General features: G+C 40.5%; 1 pseudogene; it reads left to right on the top strand.

Annotated features, from left to right (window-relative positions):
- The window catches only part of LOC104523614 (cytosolic phospholipase A2 epsilon-like), a 37,127-nt pseudogene continuing 16,990 nt past the window's right edge, over window positions 1-20,137 (top strand).

The following is a 20,137-nucleotide window of genomic DNA, read 5'->3' as shown; positions in this document are numbered from 1 at the left end:
ATGGGATCGTACTGGAGTGCTGATGAGGTAAGAGTGCAAAAATTCAGAACATAATTCATGAGAAGCAGAAGGTGACCTGAAGTGGGTTTCTGACTGGGATTCTGGTGCCTAGAAGAGGGCTTGGGAGCTGTTAGTCCAAATTAATGTATGTATTTACTTATTTACGTATGATGACTGATAGCTTTGCTGATACTGGTTGCCCCGTGGAGGCACTTTTGGTACTGGAGGAAAGCTCAGCCACAGTGGATGATCTATGTGGAGTCTGGCAAGTGGTCTGAGGTGCCTCACAGAAGTTTGTGGTGCATTTGGGTTGAATCTGTGGTTTGATGTAAGCATTATGTAAGTTGGGCTTTTCTGCAGTGTAGCATCTGCCAGCTATGAGTATAGTTATACACTGTGCCCAGGTAGTTGTGCTAGTAGCCACCTGGTAGTGGTGTACACAGGAAGGTCACTGACTAAAAACAATAATTAATCATGAACACAAAGATGGTCCTAGTTTGATATTTGTGCATGACTGACACACAAGACAGTCTTGATCTGCCTTTGTCCACAATCTCTGAGACTATTTTTTTATTACCACTTTTTTTTGGAACATAATCAGGATGGAAAGCTCTCAAACTACCTGTTGGGGTCCAGGGAGTCAACATACTCTGTCCTCTTCTCAGCTCTGAAATTAACCTGCTGTTTGACTATAAGCAAGTTATCTAATCATTCTCTGTCTCACTTCTCCTGTTGTAGAATGGAGATTATAGAGCTTCCTTGCATAACATGGATGAGTGTTAGTGTAGTGTGCATTGATGCTTGGAGACCTCCCATGAGGGATCCCCAGGGTTTAACAAATAAAAACCTTGAATGTCTAACCAAACTGGTTAAAAAACCACTAAAAGTCTACAGGTTTATCTAAAGGTCTATAGGTTTATCCTTTTGGAAGGAGGGGAGAGTAATGAATAGAGTTTGGCAATGATCTTTTTGTGGAATTGCATGTACAAAGTAAGGAATGGGACTGTCCTCTCTATTCTTCTCCTTGCCCTTAACCACCAAAACAACTTCATGAGAAAAAGTAGAGGCTTCTTGGAGATGGGGGGCAGGAAAGTTCCTCCATACAGAATGTTAATCCAGACAGAAGACATTAAAATATGCCCTTCTGTTGTGGAGTGAGACATGCAATACAAACCATGGTCAACTTACCATAACTCAAGAGTGACAGGGGAGTTTGTATCTGACTTCTAAACTGCGTCCATTCCTAACTGGAAAAAGAAGTGACCTAATCCCCCTAAAGGGATTTAATGGAGTCATGTTGCTAGCAGAGAGTGGGAGAGTGATTAAGTAATGACTTCCAGTAAAGCAATAGTTAAAGTTTCAGGTACTAAAGTCTGCAATAATTTATAATTTGTTTTGGTTATGTCTAGTTATTCATCTTTCCTTCTGTGCTTGACATTTCTGCTAATAGTCATTTTTGCAAATATTCAGCATCTGGTTTGGGTGGGGAAGTTTCATTAACATCTCTTCCTAAGCTGTTTTCTTTCATGTACATTCTGCTGCATTTGTGCTGGTGGTGCCTCACTCACTGAACAGTTTCATTTTCCTCTGGGGTCCTGATGCTTTTGAACATAGTTAAGACATTGAAATCCACAGCGTCATGTTTATACATTTTACCATGGATTGTTTCTGTTTCCCAGCAGTTCTTTGTATCCCCTCATTCTCCTCTTCCTGACCAGAATAGCTGAACACCTCCCAACCTTTCATGTATTTGCTCTTCACCATTTCTGGGAAAATTTCCTGAAAAAGATTTTAAATGGAAAGTTGGAATTTTTACTAAATGAAGTTATCTGAAAAAAAATCTACTTTCCCTGTGAAATTTTGACTGTTCAAGAGAATTAAACTTATTTTATCTTTGGCTACAGATGTTTAGCAGCGATGCTTCTCATGCACTCTAGCTTTTTGCTAGCTTATTTTTCCAGCTTAATTATTGATAAAGACTTATTTTAATTAATTTAAAATGTCCTCTCATGTAATGCAAACATAAATTTTATTTAAAACCATTTTACTACCTTATCCATTTTAATGTTATTTCTTCCATCAGTGACGTATACACACAGAGGAATATTTCCTTTTTTTCCGCCTCCTTTTTTAACTCTACATAGACATGGTTTTAACTTCCAAAGCAAGTAGTTCATCTTCCAATTTTGCCACATGGCTTTGAAAATTGCAACACACACTTGTAGGAGAATATGTTTTATGAAGTATAAACAATTTAATATTCATGCAGCTAATAACTTTGTCATTTTTCTGCAGAGTGAAGAATCCCCATGCTGCTCACTCTCTGTGAAAATCATAAGAATGAGAAATCTGAGAAAAGCAGATCTGTGTAAGTATCAAAGTCTTTCCTTGTGGTTCCCAGAAATTCAGTTATGAAAGTAGAGAATATAAGCAGGCACTGTAACTCGTATCTGTGTATGAAGTGTCACCATGGTTTCAAATGTTGATGCATATTTGAATTTGGACTATTCTTAGAACACAGTTTTGTATAAACAGTATCTTTCATTTTCTAGAATGTTACTGTTGGTGGAAAGATTCAAGATCTATTGTGTTGTACTGCAGGGTATCTTAACTGCTAACAAGCTTCAGAGCCAGTTTTGTTGACAAAGTCAGCTGTTAATTCTCAGTTGCAGCTTTTGAAGCACTGAGATGCAGGCTGCACCTCTGTTTCTCAACAAAAATGCCAGCACTGATGTCAAGTAGCTGCCAGAGCCTGTGGGGTAATATGGGAGCTTTGTTACTGTCTTCTGTACCTACCTGTTTCTTGAAGATACCAGGAATACATACAGGCACCTCTGAATTTCTATTTGCTTCAAAGAAAAAAGACCCAAATCAAAGAAGAATATTACATATCTAATTTTCAAACAATTTTTTTCTGTCAAATGTTTACTGAAATGTATTCAAAATACTAGACTTTCAAGGCAAAATCAGTACCATAGAAATATTTCTGGGGACTTGGTGGAATGGATGGAAGTGGAAGTGATGAGAGAAAAATCTCAGCAATTACTCAGGTAGGAGAAAGCAAGCTGAAGGTCAACTCAAATGTCTGCCTCAGAGAGAAAGAACAAAGCAGGAATACAATGGAAAGCAAGCGAACATGAACCTTTGTGTATTAAGTAAGACTAAGTGAACTCAGCAACAGTATTTGCCTCCATGGGGGATTACTATTCAGTTCTTGCTTTTCTGCTGTTGAGCCTAGCAAAGGAATATTGCTTTCTCTTGAAAACAGCATGTCTTCAGAGAAGAATGAAAGGGTGGTTCAGTTCCCTCTTTGTCCTGTTAGTCTCAGCTGAGCTATTTTCTGGCATAAAAGCTACCAGTCCAAGGGAATGTCTAAATTGCCCTGACAGCCAACAGTATCAAGATAAGCACCTGCAGAACTGATAACCAAATATCTACATCTTGGCCTTAAAATCAAGGATGTTTATTTCTTTCTCAGCATTTTATAATGATTGGAAATTCTTAAAGACCAAAGAACTCCCAGAAATCCATAGCTATTTATCTTAGCTCTTTATCTTTTATTACTCTATCTTTATCTTCATTTTGAGCAGATGTTTGGCTGCTTAAACATCTATAACACTGGAGATTTACTTCCAAAGGCAGATGTGGAGGAAGGTCTTTGCTGGCAAGAGCCAGAAGAAGCAGTGCTAGGTGCCAGGGTCTGAAAGGAGGAAAATTGTCCATTCCCCATGCCAGTTGCCTTTCTTTATCGTGCAACAGAGCATGACATTTTATCTTCCCTCCAAAAAACAGGAGCAAGTTACAAGTGGCACAGCAGAGAGACAGTGAGATTTGTCTGTACCCTACGTGTATGCTCTGTCAGCACACTTAATTTTGTTAGTGAAGCCGTGCCACGTGGTGTGATACACATCACAAGAAATGAGACTGTGTTAAAAAGCATTAAATTGAATTAGAAAACCTGTGTGAGAGCGTAGTAGGAACCTTTATGTGGAGGCCTTTCCATTCTTGACAAAAACGTTGTGCAGAGAGGTTTTAACACCTAAACAATGAGAGAATTCCTCAGAGGAAGAGATCCAAAGGTACCTGTTAAAAAACTCTGTCATGGAAGAGAGAGGTATTGGCGTGTACAGCAAAGTTCACTTTGTAGTCTACACCAAGCTCAAGGTGGTTGAAGCTGAAGTGCATTTATGGGCAGTGAGGTAAGTGGAGACTTTGAAAGCAAAGTGCGGAATCCCAAACTATTCATTTTATTGCACATGAAGAGAGTCACTTGAATGTAGCAGCAATGATTTAAGAAGAAAAGAAAGATAACTTGTTAGGCCTACATATCTGTATTTCTGTGTTTACTTTCCCAAGACTAGTCTATGCTCAAAAGTGATTTTTTTTAAATATTTTTGTGGGGATGAATTTGTAATGTAATTAATGTATTTATTCAAATATTTGTAAATATTTGAAATATATTTGTCTCAAAATACATTTTAGGAAAATACTCTATTTTCCACTACATTTATTTGTTTCAATCACTATTTCTGTACAATTTAAAGTTCTTAAGAGAGACAGAGATGAGGACAGAGAGTTGAAAGATGACACAGAAGTAATTAAAACTGCAAAGAACTATCATTGCTTTGCTGGAGTTAGAGTCTGATTAGACCAAGCTGTGGTTTTTGGAAGACCACCTGTCAAAGATAAGTACACTTTGCTTTCCTTCAGCTGTGGCACTGCGCAGCTGAAGTGTCCTCCTTGTGCAGAGGAACTGCTATCCACAATGTCCATGCCTCCTTAGATCTTGCACGTATCATATAATACAGGGCTTGTTTTTTTTATTATAGGATAGCTGTGGCAATCATCTATAATCATGATCTCCTGACCTTTCCCCTTTGTGTCGGACAAAAGGTTGTATTTGTACACAGTGTGAGCATAATAACAAGAATTAGGCTACTGATGTGTGTTGAAATCTAACAGGAATAAGGCTTACTCATGAATCAGAAGGATTTGCTCCCACATTATTTAGGTTATCAGGCATCTGCAATCTGAGTAATACATATCATTCCTAATTAAAAACTGTTGCAATTTCTGGGCATTTTTGAGTTTGGCTAAAACTTCCCTGTCAAAAGTTGTCAGAATTGTGACACCAGATGAGTCCAAAATTTCATGTGGATCAACAGTCTGTCCCTAGAACTGGCCTATAATAAATGCTTTTGGGCAAGGCAAACACTGAAGCATGCTTTTTCCTGCCTCACTCTCCCAACAGATCTGTGGTTCAAGAGGTCTGTGGCTCAGAGGTCTGACTCCTGCATCAAAAGTAGTGTTTGCATTTAATTGCTATACCCAAAATGCTTGGCATTTGGACACCAACAAGGGCTTTTACATTTATATATTTCAGATCACTTTACGCTGGACAGGAAACCAGACTGTCTTTCTCAGTGTCATGGGAAAACACTAGGCCCGGTTTCAGGATGTTATTATTTGGGGAGGTCTATATACTTACATTGCTAGTTAAATAGTTACGGACATCTCTTTTTTCTCTTCTTTGCCTTGCACAGGCAGCAGAAATGCCTGAAAAGGCCTTTTCTGCATATTAGTTAGGGTTAGCTCCTAAACAAAGAAAACTGCTCCCTTTAATTTATTCCAAAAACATCAGAAAACTTCTCATTAAAAGCTGCATGAATGCAGCTACCTCTTGCTTTAAAACTGTGAAAGCTTTGTGGCTGTCACAAACCTTCATAAATGCATCCACCATTTCTGCAAAATCTGGATTCACTGCCTGGACTGTGCTATTTCCCTGCAACTGTGTAGGATGGTATGTGGAGGTTTTGAAGAGAAGTGTTTAATTACCCATAGGATATTGATCTCCTAACAGGGCTTACTTGAGGCACTGACAAAATAAGGAGCCATTGTCAGCATCGGGAGTGGGTCACAAGCTGAGGTGCCTGGGCTCTCCATGTTCCTGCACCCTCAGTACAGTGCACAGGGACATGAGCACGGTCCCAAAGGTCTCTCCTGTCCCATGTTTGAGAGCAGACAAAGGCAAGTGCCTGGTGGGAAGTATGAGAGTAAAGTACAGAGTGCACTCTGCACAATGTGCTCTCCCAGCTTTTGATCACTTTAGAGCTGGTAAAGTCCCAGGCCAAATACAGTTTTTCTATGAATGCAGCAACACCTCTGGGCTGGTCTTGAACCTACTTAAACTCTATGCATCAACAACAGTCTTTGTCCAGCCTCTGGTTTCCATGTCACAAAAACCTTTGATGCAATCTCAATGCCTTATCCTTCTAGCGGCAGAAATCACTGCTGAAAAGCCTTGACTTCATTCTGCCATCCAGGGACTTCCCATGATCTTCCCTTATTTTCCCTGTCAGCTGATGTAGTAGAGATTGACTTTCAGAAAGCTTCCCATATGTGAGAAGGCATTGATAGTTGCAAACCCCTTGTTTTCTGAGGGTTAGTTCATCAGCCAAGATCACTGGAAGAGGGCATAGTTTTCATCTTCAAGTCCCCCCACCCATTTAGAATCATAGAGTCACAGAATCATTTAAGTTGGAAAAGACCTTTAAGATCATCGAGTCCAACTGTTAACACTGACAAGTCCACCTCTAAACCATGTCCCTTAGCACCATGTCTACATCTCTTTTACATATCTCCAGGGATGGTGACTCCACCACTTGCCTGGGCAGCCTGTTCCAATGTTTGACAACCCTTTCAGTAAAGAAATTTTTCCTAATATCTAATCTGGTGCAACTTGAGACCATTTCCTCTTGTCCTATCACTTGTTACTTGGGAGAAGAGACCAATATCCACCTTGGTACAACTTCCTTTCAGGTAGTTGTAGAGAGCAATAAGGTCACCCCTCAGCCTCCTTTTCTCCAGGCTAAACAACCCCAGTTCCCTCAGCTGCTTCTCATCAGACTTGTTCTCCAGGCCCCTCACCAGCTTTGTTGCCCTTCTCTGAACATGCTCCAGCACCTCAATGTCTTTCTTGTAGTGAGGGGCCCAAAATTAAACACAGAACTCAAGGTGCAGTGTCACCAGTCCTGAGTATGGGGGAATGATCACCTCTCTACTCCTGCTGGCCCCACTATTGCTGATACAGGCCAGGATGCTTTTGTCCTTCTTGGCCACCCGAGCACACTGCTGGCTCATACTCAGCCAGCTATTGACCAACAATCCCAGGTTCTTGTTTGCCAGGCATCTTTCCAGCCACTCTTCCCCAAACCTGGGGCATTGCATGGAGTTGTTTTGACCCAATTTCTTCATTGCAGCCTTTGAAGGCCCCTTGAAGCCACCTTCATGCAGGGCTCTGCATTTCCATGGTTAAACCATGGCAGAGTTTCTGGAGTGCCTTCTCTGTTGGCCATGTACCACTGCATTTCACCCCGTGTGCCGATTATAACAAGAACCAGACCCATGCTGTGTAAATTCCCCAGAGCAAATCTTGTTTTCAGCGTGGCTGTCCAGACCTGCTTCACTGTGCACAGTCCCGCTGGAGCAGACCAGGCACTCGCTGTTCCCAGAGGCTGCTGCTGCAGTTACTGCAGGGCATGGGCTGCCTCACACAGCTGGCAGATCTGGTTTAGCATGGCCCTTTTCTCAGTGGCAGGGTTCCCTGGTCTTCCAGGAGGGAAAAAAAATACCTTCCATGCTGCAAATTGACACCTATGGGAGAGAAACCTGTTTGTTTCATGGGCTACTAGTGAAGTATAAAGTACCATCTTCTACATGCATGTATTTCACAGAAATATTCCCTTTAAGAGACAAAAAAAAGTATTCAAAAATATTGACTTACTCTACTTTGTATTTATCAAAGTCCCAGGCTCCAGAAAGCTTTTACTGAAATGATCTACAGCTACTTTTTCTTTTCTTTTCTTTCTTTTTTTTTTTTTTTTTTAAGTAGGACAAAGTAATCTCAATCAGCATTCTCATTAGACAGAGCTTTAGGCTTCTCTTTAAGTTTCGCTAGGATGTTAAATCTGGGTCTTGTTAAATCTGGGCCTTGCTGCTGTGTAATTTCATAGCAAACTCCCAGTACTACACTGGCCATTGATTTTAAAAGCTGAAAAGCTGTATTAGTGCTTTTTTTCCTTATATCACCTAATTCCTGTGTAACACCATCATAGTAACGAATTCACTTTCATTGCCATGTTCTCTAAAGGAAACAATTGTGTGCAGAAAGGACTGGTTGAAGACATGCACTCAAAATGTTATGTATACTTCTTCTCACCTTTATCTCTGGCTGTATCACTGGTGCAAGGAGGCAACAGTGATCTTCGTGCAAAGGGTGTGGGCAGGTAGCATGGGCAACACCAGCAGGCAGCTATCTGGGCTGGCCAGCGCTAACGGTACGTTTGCTTTAGGGTGAGATCCCTTTGCTCTTGAAATGAATGTGGTCACTGACTTTTGCCATGTTTGAGAAAAATCCTGGGGCATGGTTGTGTCAAAAAGAGGACTGGTGTCTTTGCAGGGCATCTCATCTGAGTTCCTGATGCTGCTGGCTCCTCAGACAGTCTGTGCTTGCATTAAAAGAGAGAAATCCTAAAAGCAGTTTGGCAAGAGGAATCTGAACAAAGACAGAGAAGTAGTTATGCAGATAGCTGCCAAGTTGCAACAGGGCCTGTAAACAAGGATTTCCTAACTGATTAAGAAACTTAAATAAACAGGTATAAAATCAACTGTTAATCATCAGAAGCTCCTCCCTGTGATGTCATATCCTGAAGCAGGGCTTTTCTTACTGTAATTGTAAGGTGATTAGATCAACATAAAGATCTAATTGCATAACTACTAAGGTACCTGACAAAATGGAGCCCTGGTCCTGACTGGTGTTTATAATAACAAAGTCATAACCACAGTTAATCACGTGAATAAGAAATTAATGGATAATCTCAGTGAATACAATGTGAAGCAACTTCACAGTTGCAGTTTTAATAATATCTGCTCCTTTCCATTCAATCTTCTGTTTGGTTTTAACCACTCATGATACCCAACTCTGCTCTCACTCTTCCTCAGTTCATTGCTACCATCTAAACATGTGCCAAAACAGTTTCCCTCAGATCACCTATTTTGAGTTAAGAGGTTAGTTCCAAATTTTCCCCTTTCTCAAGTCCTTAATGTGTTGTTGGTAGAAACACGAAGATGAAGTGTATTGTATAGAGCATAGTGTATATTGTATGGTATACAGCTGTATTGTATACATGCTAAGGAGTGTGGAGATGAAAACCCTGGGCTGTGCCTTCACAGCAGCAGAAGCTGCCACTAAAAAGGACAATGCTATGTATAATCGAGGGGATCATTAACATGTTATTTGTTTAGAGATCTTGGTCAGGGCATGTCCTTAGAGGTGTGGAAATAATTGCATCTCTGCTGCTAGATATCATTGGATTGTATGTAGGTACACATGCATCTTCTTGCAGCCATGCTGGCTTCTGGGTATGAGAACAAAAAGCTGTTCTTGCAGTTAAAAGTATCATGTGTGATGTTACCCCATGACTTCCTCCAGACTCTTGGTGTAGTCTTGGAGAAAATGAGGTTGCTCAAAGCCTTAGTTCCTCATATCTAAAGCAAGGGCTGCAGCAAGGGCATTAGAAGCCTCACAGGGGCTTTAGGAGGACAAACTGATTACTTGCTGAAGGACTGGTGAAAGGGGACAATGACCTTAGATGAATGGTAGGCTCATCTCTTTCTCAAAGGTAAAGGTGAGAGCAGCTACCATGCTCTAATACTGTACCAGCACAGGTGATATTGCAGCTGTTGTCCTTCACTGAACAGGGATGATCTTTAAAGCTTTTTGTAATGGTGCTACATGTCCCTAGTAGACTTAATTATCCTCTTCTTCAGAGGAGGCTTCTAGTCAACAAGTGGTTGAAACAGTTTTTTAAATGCTTTATAATATTTTAAAATGTCAGAACCTGTTTTAAAACTGGTTTGAAAAGGGTGGAGGCAATGGAAATGAGCAAGGGAGAAGCCTGGGTGGAGAAGAGGCTGGAATGAACTGGTGATGATGGCAGCAATATAGAACTGCACAGTGATTTGAGAGGACATGGGTTGATGAAGCAATTCATGACCCTTCACTCCTCTTCTGTCAATTGGCTTGCAGGCATAAAAGGCAGTGGCAGACTCTGCTCAGGACATGATTTTCTATTTTGCACTGGGAATGTTCTGGCAGATCTGGATGGATGTTTCTGCAAGAGCTGAGACACATTTCATGAAGTGCTGCGCTAATAAATAACACAGGACAACACTAGCACGCTCTTTCTTTAAAACCTATGTAAGTAAATTCAGCAGATGTCACCAGATAATGATGATGAAGTGTGCACTTTGATTTCTGAATAGGCTTTCTGTATAGCACCTTCTCACCACTTATGAAACTAAGCTAAACGTTGCCTTTTCCCATGCTTACAGTCTCCAACATCTTCTTTAAAGTTATTGTACCTTGGCATTTTTTATCATCCTTAATAAGGGCCATATTTTACTCTATATCCTGCTTATTGTTGCACAACAATGTGTTGAGTTTAAAACCAAAATGTACTTTGCTTGACACTGAAGAGAAAACACAGATTGAATATCAGCAGATCTGTGTTTACAGTGGAGTCAGTTTTCATGTGTGACATTTAAAGGAGTTCATAAAGAATATGAAGATTGATACAGACATTTACTTATTGCAGGACTTCTTTTAGGATATTTGAGGTATTCCTTTGATGAGAAGAAGGTACAGCTTCTTATCTTTGGTAATTTATTGTGAAAAATACATTGAAGTGCATTTTTGTTCATTGATTCCCAATAGATTTTTTTCTTATACGCTGTTAATGAACCTGCAGAATCTGTTCTAGTTCTGTCCTGATTGTTCCAGTTTCATTAAGACAGCAGTATCTGCAGTTCATCCAATTATGCATTAAGCAGTATGACTGATACCTGTAATCATGAGTCATTCTTTCCCGTACCCTCTGAGCAGAGGTCTGTTGTGTTTTATGCATCTATGCTCTCTTAGTGTTCTTTCACACGTCTAGATGAGTTAAGTGTGCTGCTGAAGTGAGCTGTATGCAAAAAGCACAATGTGATAAGGCCTGTGGTATGTCTTAGTCCTCATGGAGGTTTATTCTGAAGACTCAGAGCAGTGCCAAGGAAAGCCTTGCCCACAGGTGAGATTCACAGAGCTAGAGGACCTTTATCAGCAATGGTCTCCAGAGAGGAGCTTCAGGCAACCATTTTGCTGAACTGAGGACATTGATTACCTTGTAGATAATGACCAGGAACCCAGACATGATTTGCTATTATGTGGGAGGCCAAGTAGAGAGGCTAGATTTGACACAGCTCTGATAGTCTTCATGGCTGAAAAGACACATAAGAATTTCCATGTGAGACTATGGCTTTTCTCATGGGCACTTTGTATGACACTATCTTCAGCAGGAGCCAATAAAGTAGTGTTGCAGTAGTAGACAGTGAAAGTTAAAAGAAGGATTCATTCACAAGTTTTGGTGCTGGTGCTTGCATCATATTCTGCTATTAAACTGACAATCTTTTTGAATTGGCATTTGAATTGAATTTGGTCTAGCAAAGACCAAATTCAATTCAAATTCAAATTCAATTCAAATTCAATTCAAATTCAATTCTACCTTTTCCTATTTGTTCAGGACCACTCTTTACCCTTTCTTAAAGAGTTCCCTCTCAGTTCAAGAATGAAAAGTAGACAAAAGGGGTCTTGGGTATAAATGCTCCTTGTAAGTCAGATATATCTTAATGCTTTACTTAATTCTTACTTGCAGAAAGGTTGCTCTAAATCAGTTGGGAGTCCTGGATGACTCTAGCCAGAATGTGAGCTCATTTAATTTCACTGTGAAAATAGGATTAGTTGTAGTCTTGTGATAAAACACCATCTGCAGGCTGTGAATTTATCTGTGGCTTACTTCGATGTGAAGGAATCTGATGGTGACATCTTTGTAGAAAAGAAGTATAAAATGTGAAGGCTTGGCTGCCAAAAGCAAAGCGCGTGTTGGCAACGCATCCAAATCATAGTATTTATGTCAGGATGAACCATTGCTGCAATGTAAGCTTTTAATCCAGGCTGAATGAATTCTTTCTTTAACTTACAGACCAAAACAATTCAACTGTAATCTTCACCTGTGCATTATGCCCTGTAGGTCCAAAATTCAGTTCACAAAACGGTGACTGGTGTTTACAGACTTCGGGCTGAATTCTCAAGCACTAGGTGACCGATTTGGTGTAAATATTCTTGCTTCCAGTGAGTTGTTCTGGTATGTTATGGAACTTTTCTTACCAAATTAACTTATTGGCATCCATGTCTTTACCTTCATGTTGGCTGCTGCAAACCATTCAGTGAGGGAATGAAGTGAGTTATTGTAACCTACTTTTGTTACTTAGTTATAATGACGTGCTTCATTATTTCCATGCTGTTTACTTAGGCATGACTCTTCTATCCTCACCATAAAAAACCAAAGAACACCTACAGGTATCTATTTTTTAAATATGTACAGATTCTATAGTAAATTCCTATGGATTATCAGTGCTAGGTGCTTCCTGTATGTGTGACTTTGGGATATTTTTAACCTCACACATCATATTTACAAATATTTTCTGGTTTTGAGATACACCAAACCCAGTGAAAGAGGAACACCTCATGCCAGTCAGGTGACCTTGTTCTCGCTGTTATACTGAGCTACAGCTTTTTGGTAGCTTACCATTCAGTACCAAATTTTACTTGAAATAAAAGATATATAGGAGAGGTGTCCCCGCTGTAAAATTTATATATTCAGTAGAAAAATTTTGATTTCAAAACTCTGTGTCTCAAGCAAAAGACTAAAATCAGAATTACCGCAGCAGTGCACTGTCAGTGCTGCATCTTAACCTCAGTTCCAGCACAAAATTACACCTTCCAGGATGTATTGGTCCTGCTTTTTAGGCAAAATCCTGGAGGAGGATACAAGAAAAAGTACCATAACTACATGTTTTTCTAAAGGATGTCAGAGGCATTTCTGAGTCAAAATAATGATGTTTAAGGCAAAAAATATATTCATTTTAGCTAAATGTTAAAGACTTTTTTTGTTTATATTCCTTTACTGAGTGAATAACATTCTTAGTAACACTTTCTGAAGACAGTGTTTGCGGATGTTTATTTATTGGTTCAGCTGCTTCTGATATTGATTTTGTTCCCACTCCCATTTTCTTTGAAATCTGAGGCACTTCCGTGTACTGCTTGCAGCCTCTTTCCAAGTCTGTTTCCATGATGTTTCCCTTTGATAATGGTTTCTTTAGATGCCCAGCAGTTCTAACTACCCACTGCGTCTGCATCAACAGTATTGATGTCTAGCCAAGACTTAATTTTCAGCTAGTTTATTTTTAAATTATAATGAAATAATTTTCTAGAAGATATTTTTCTAGTGATAGATGTGAGATGGTACCACAAATCACTGTGGGAGGGTCTGAGGTAGAATGAAAAAAGGCTGACCTCTTAATACCTCTTGGCCAAAAATATATGGCTTTTTGGTTTCTACTTGTTGAGACTGGGAGAATGGGAACAGTGAAATAGTGGTAATGCTTGTGAAAAGTATAAAATGGGTGTACCTATGGAAATGCATGATTTCTAGTTCCACTTTGCCAAAAGAGAGCATATGTAAATGTATTGTAATGACACTTGTGTCTCTGTTAGCCTGTAAAAATCTTGCAAAAACAGCCACATGTACCCAAAATACCAGTTAGGTAACATAATTTATCCCCTGTTTCTTCATGGAGGAGATGGGGTGGAAGACAGAAGTTGTAGCATAGCTGTTTGTGGGCTTCTCTGTATTGTATTGTATCGCTTTTTGTATTGTTTCCTTTTGAAAATTATATTGGGATGGTACATGGAGACTCTAGGTATGGATTCAGGCCTTGTAACTTGGACTCTGTATGTGTTTGGAAAGGAAAGGTGGCAACTTTTCCAATGAGCTTGCTGTCTTACGTTGTATGTGTCAAAGGAGGAGGTTTGCATTTGTCTTGGAGGCAGCACCCAGATATCTGGGAACTGATCTCTTGGGCTGGTGTACAGCATAAGGATGTCCTATCAGTTCCTTGCCTGACAGTCAAGGCTGGCAGGAAGACAGGTTAGTTGGTTTCCATGCAATATAATTGATGTGAAATGATTGTCCTGTTTATTGCCTTCCAGCATAAACATGGCCATTATATGGCAGCAATTCCATATGACACCTTTGTAGGTTCATGGGGCTGATTCTCTGCTCCAGAAGCAGGATCAAGTTTACCTTTTCTGTCACTCTGATACATATCTGGGTACCAATATCCTCTGAAATGAGTTACCTAGAAAATGTATAAAATCTCTCTCACTAGAGCTAACTCTCCTAGAGCTAGAGCAGTTTTCCTAATATTGGTCCTTGTTTATTTCCCTCTGGCCGTGCAGAGTCACTGATCATTAAGGGCGAAAGTCAGGAGGATGGAACCAGGCTCTTCTCACTGATGTCCAACAGTAGGACAAGGGGCAATGGGCGTAAGCTGGAACATAGGAGGTTCCATGTAAACACAAGGAAAAACTTTTTTACTGTAAGAGTGACAGGACACTGGAACAGGCTGAGCAGAGAGGTTGTGGAGTCTCCTTCTCTGGAGACATTCAAAACCCGTCTGGACACCTTCCTGTGTGACCTACTGTAGGTGATCCTGCTTTGGCAAGGGCATTGGACTAGATGATCTTTCGAGGTCCCTTCCAATCCCTAACATTCTGTGATTCTGTGACTATTTCCCCCTCTCTGTCAATCATTTGGACATTACACAACTGACTATTACCGTGTCCTTTGTCAGTCGTTATTGTTGAATTAGCAAACTCAATTCTTCCAGCTCTTTCTCATATACCAGGCTAAGTCAATCCTCTTCAATCTGGAGAAGTTTAATTTTAATAGTTGGTCATGGTTAAAGCCTTTTATGGTGGAGGGAGGAAGAGTGTGAAGAGCTGGAACATGAAAGACACTGAGCATCCACTTGTTCCTGTCCAGGGCTGGAACTGTATGCAAAGAGATCTCAGTGATAAATCTCATCACCCGCACTTACATTTAACGTTGTGTATTTGCGATTTGGTCCAAAACTTATCTAAATTCATGTTGCATGTATAAGTTATCTGGTAAGTCCTGCAACATTATAGTTCTGGGGCATAATTTGTTATTCTTCATGCAGTGGCCTGGCTATAATTGCTTGTTTTCAGATTCAAATATCTTTGTGTCTATCTGCATTCTTCTCTTGGGCTATGTGGAGACTGAGGCTTCACTGATTACTAACTGAGTTGGTGTTACATGTAGATCATCAGCTTGTGGGACTTTGTTGTTGCTCGTAATGCTGAACAGCCTTGCTAAAGACTGGACCAACTTCTGAAGTTGGCTGTAGGTCTACTATGTTCAGAGAGGATGGAGGACTGAACAGAGATCCTGACATAGCTCTATCTAGATACCAGATTATTAGTCACACGTTTAGAGCTGGCTTCTTTGATACTCTGAAAATGTCAAATGCCTGTCTTCTAAATCAAGATTCTTAGCTAGTATGTACAACAAAGAGATATCCCAGACCATAAATGAACAAATTCTCTATAACATTGTGTATCAGTAGTCTGTAACTGACAGATACAGTTGCTGAAGAAACAAATTCTCACTCTTACCTGCTTCTCTGGCACCACATGAGGAAGTAACTAGGCAAAATTAATATTTTCTTTTTCAATTATTAAAAATCAATGTAAAAATTGTAGAAAATATTGTGGGGGAGAGAGCTCAAGAAATTATTATATAACATCCTTGACCAATAAATTGTTATCTAGAAGTACATTGCACATATTCTGCATTTTGAAATTGCAGTAATAATTCTAAATATATCTTAATATTACTTACAAGAATTATAGGCATCTGCAATTGCAATGTTCTTCCCTGCTATGAACACTAAGAGGGAAACTATCAAATGCATGCTGAAAAACTGGAAGATGTTTCATGTTCAGACTGTATCAGAAGACTTGAAAGATAAATCATATATAACCCAGTTGCACAAATTATTTTAAACAATACCTACTCATTGCCACATGGGTAACATCACAAGTTCAAAGAAAGTGTGGAATGAGAACCAAGAGACTGGTGGAGAAAGAAAAACATAATTACTGAGAAGGTACTCTCTTCTTGTGGATCATGTGGAAATATTAATGATAGTGGTTATTTTTTGTATAACGCTTTTAATCATGAGATGTCAAAGCAGGTTACAAAAGAGGAAAGGATCATTATCACTGCTTTATTGATGGGGAAATTCAGATAGAGAAACAAGATAAATTTAAATGGAAGCAATTACACACAGTGACTTTTCAGGCTGGAGCAGAGTTGGGATCACAGCCAACAAGTCATGAGACCTTTTCCAGTAGGTTACCCATTTGGTTGAGCTGCCACTCAACATGTATCCCATAGTACCAAACTGCCTGTTCTTACACCCAAGTCTGACCTGTTACTGTGATTACAAACCCAGTTCTTAGAGTTGGAGACATTGGAGACAGCTGTAGTTGCCCAGTAGGTAAAAACGAAGTCTGTTGTTTAAAGATAATTGCCAAGAGAGTCTGCAACTGAAGGACAGCAGATTTGCTCCAAAAAGGAGGGCTGGAAAGGGTGAATGACAATGCAGAAAGAGCGAGTCCCACTACTCTTCAGTGTTATTTTCAGGGTCTCAGTTTATTACCACAGGTTCATGGGACGTCAGCTCTTTTATGCACTCAGGAGCAGATGTCCAGCAGGGCTCCCTGACAAAACCCCCATCACCTTCTTACCACTATCAGTGAGAATCCTAACCCCCAAACACCCTACACGCATCAAGTCCTCACACAAAAGGGAAATTTAATCGTACAAACATACAAATACCCAACCTGCCTCTCAGCTGAAAAGTCTGGTGATTCCTAAGACAGATCTCATCCACCTGCTTCAGCATTGCCCGGCAGAGCTGTGCTAATCCGGCCGGGAGGCTGCTTGCCCTGGCTTGGGGCTGGGGGCAGTTCCTGGGAGCCCACCCCAAAGCAACCCCTGTGTATTATGTAGGTTTAATACTATACTTGTAACTAACTGTGTAACCTTGTGTTCAAAGCTATGTTAGGATAATACCTTTCTAAGAAATTAGAGGTTTCTTCACTATCAAGGCTCAGAGTTTAAATCAGTAACATAAAAGTGCATTGCTAGATTGTATATTTATTGATGATGAAGGGATATGATCTCATGTTGGGTGAGACAGTCTGCTCCCTCATTACATGGATTGGGAAACAACTACATGGGAGCAGCAGACCAGAAAGGGAAGACTCTTCACACCCAGACCCTCTTTAGCTCTTCTGTTCCCCTCTCAGGAGCAAAGGACATAGTTATCCTGTTGTCTAAATGCTTAAAGAGTTAAGTAAGTATTTTGCCCTTTGAAAAGGTTCTCTCAAAATATAAAACTTTGTCTTTTCCATCACAGAGATCTGCTGATTTGCAACAAAAAAGGGACATATCAATAATGGGTTTTGTTAAGTAAAACTTGCTCAACAATTTTTTTTCTTACTAGTTCTCCTTTATTAGCTAGTAGCTTTTTCAAATCTCTGGTAATGACCAGAACTTCCACTCAGAGGGAGAAACAAATAGTAGTGAGTGCTATTGAAAAAGGACTGGTCAGAAAAGTCATAGAAACAATATCTCCTTTTTGCAGCTTCCTGTCTATACAGTGCTATAAGGCTATACTTTAAGACATGTATAGTAATTTGTTAGTTACAATATATCTTTTCAAATACAGTTAGTCAAACTGATTGCTATGTAAACCTGGCCTTGCCCACTGCTTCCCCTGAGACTGTCCGGACCAAAACCATCAAGAACTGCAAAGATCCAGTGTGGAATGAAACATTTTGCTTCAGGATCCAGAGCCAAGTAAAAGTAAGATGCAGAGTGCATTTGTTTTTCTTTTGGGGTGGAGATCTCATTGTGTGATTGGTATGCTGTGTACCCTGAAACCAAATATGTGAGAGGGACTACAAGGATGTGGGTAAGGGACTACAAGAATTTGGGTAAGGGGATGTGGAGTAGCATCAAGCAGCAAAATTAAATTTTATTTTCAAATGTATAAAAGATAGCCAAGGTATTTCACAACTATTTATACAATATTCTGTCACTTTTCACTTTTACTTATCTCTTTTTTTTTTTTTTTTTTTTTTTTTTTAAATCACTGCTTTTCAAGAGTAAAGGTGAGAATTTCAGAGTAAATTGAACAGCATGAAAGATATGTATGAGCTAAGCAGTGGAAGCATCACAGTGCTGTACTTTTTTATTATTCCTTTGGAATTAGCTACAATAAGAAAAAACCCCACAGAAAACCAAAACAAAACATAAAACCCACGAAAAACCCCAAAACAAACAAAAAACCCCTCCCCAAAACCAATGACAAACCAGTGTGACAAAGTGTGCAAAAGAGTACCAGCTGAGCTTTTACCATGATGATAAATGTTAGAACTTAAGCTTTGCAAGTCCCACTATCTACTCCCTCCAAAAGACAACTTCAACATCAGAGTCAAGGAATCCTCAAAAATAAGTGATAGGCCAAGTAAGCAAGTTTTACGTCATATTTGGGGTAATTGAACCCCACTTTACAACTTGCACCCTTCATTTCCTAGGGCTGGTGGCAGAGCAGGACAAGAGCACTTCTGTTAGGTGCCAAATCAACAGGTCAGTCCCCTGGCTCTCTTGAACATCAATAAAGTCCTCCAACAGAGCCTTCAGAATAGCTCAAAGTGCTGTTACACCAGAGCCTCCAGGGAATGATCCCTCTTGTCTTTCTCTGCAGAAGTTGTCCATGAGAGAAGCTGTCAGGCTTCCTTCCACAGAGTTAGGTGGTGCTGGTCCTGTTTGGTACAGTTTTCAGCTTTAATATGTCTACTGTTCCATGGCCTATGTCCAGTGCTTTCCCTGCAGATCTAAAAGAATATATGACTTCTTTCAAACTACCAGTGAGGCACAATTTCACTGAGCCCTGCAGGTTTAGCAGGGAAGCAAAAGGTAAGGTATGAACATTGCAGCATGAGAACAAACACCCACTGATCTGTAACTCTTGCACCAGAACACCTGGTCCTTGTGATGGTTCGTGACAGACAGGTCTTTCAAAATTGCAATACGATATGGAAAAGCTGAGAAAAAATATCTTGGCCACAGGAAGCTGCTTGAACTAGTCCTTCACAGAGTATTATTTGGGAAGAATTCTCATTTACTCTGCAGTAATTTTGCAGCCAGAGGCAAGACACACAGCATTAGCCCCAGCAATTGTCAGTATGTGGCAACAGCAGCATGGCAATGGCCACTGTGACTTCAGTGTGGGCTGCACAAAATGTGACCGGGGATCTAGGACAACCCAAGTACTTTGGTCTGTCTGTCACTGCTGCTTCAAGCACTGTCCGGGCTCAACAGACAGTTAAGGCTTTTGCAAGTTTCTCTGCATACACTGCAATTGCTCTGTTTCCCCTCTGAACAGAGTCAGAGTCTCCTCAACTGATTATTTTCTCCTCACCTGTCTTGTATATAGTTGAGGTGTTCATCTTGCCAAATCATGGGAGCCAGAGCTCAGTAAAATCATATAATACACTGCCACTGTGGAACAGAAAAACTTGTTTGGGTATGTTGGGGCTGGTTCTCATGAGGAAAAGGACATCAAAACAGACATCTGACAAAACACAGTTGGTGAGGAAGGGCTTCCCAGGCTGGTGCTGTGACTGGTGCTCTGCTGGCTGCTGGAGGACTGCTGTGCCCCGAGCTGGTGGCCTGCAGCCCTGCTGAGGGCCATCTCTGCTGGGTGTGTGGCTCCCAGGGACGCTGTCCTCATGTCCTCTGTCAGGAGCAGATGGAAACAGTGAACTGCCCCAGACAGCCCCAGCTGCTTCCCAGACAGCATCCCAGTGGTGCAGCCAGAGATCTCCCTTAGCCCACCAGCACCCTGTGTGTCCCACTCCTGGTGAGCTGGGAGTAACTGGTGGACCTCAAACCAGTCTGTCCCTAAGAAAATGTCAGCCATTTTAACCAAATAAGGACTGTGTGTTACAGTATCATAGCTAGATATCACAGTACCATTGACAGGCTGGGAGAGTTGGGGCTGTTCAGCCTGGGGACAAGAAGGGTCCAGGGGGATACTT

Source organism: Antrostomus carolinensis, unplaced genomic scaffold (genome assembly GCF_000700745.2).
Source record: "Antrostomus carolinensis isolate BGI_N321 unplaced genomic scaffold, ASM70074v2 scaffold6504, whole genome shotgun sequence".
In the NCBI taxonomy this organism is placed as follows: Eukaryota; Metazoa; Chordata; class Aves; order Caprimulgiformes; family Caprimulgidae; genus Antrostomus; species Antrostomus carolinensis.
This window is presented reverse-complemented; position numbering and strand designations above follow the sequence as displayed.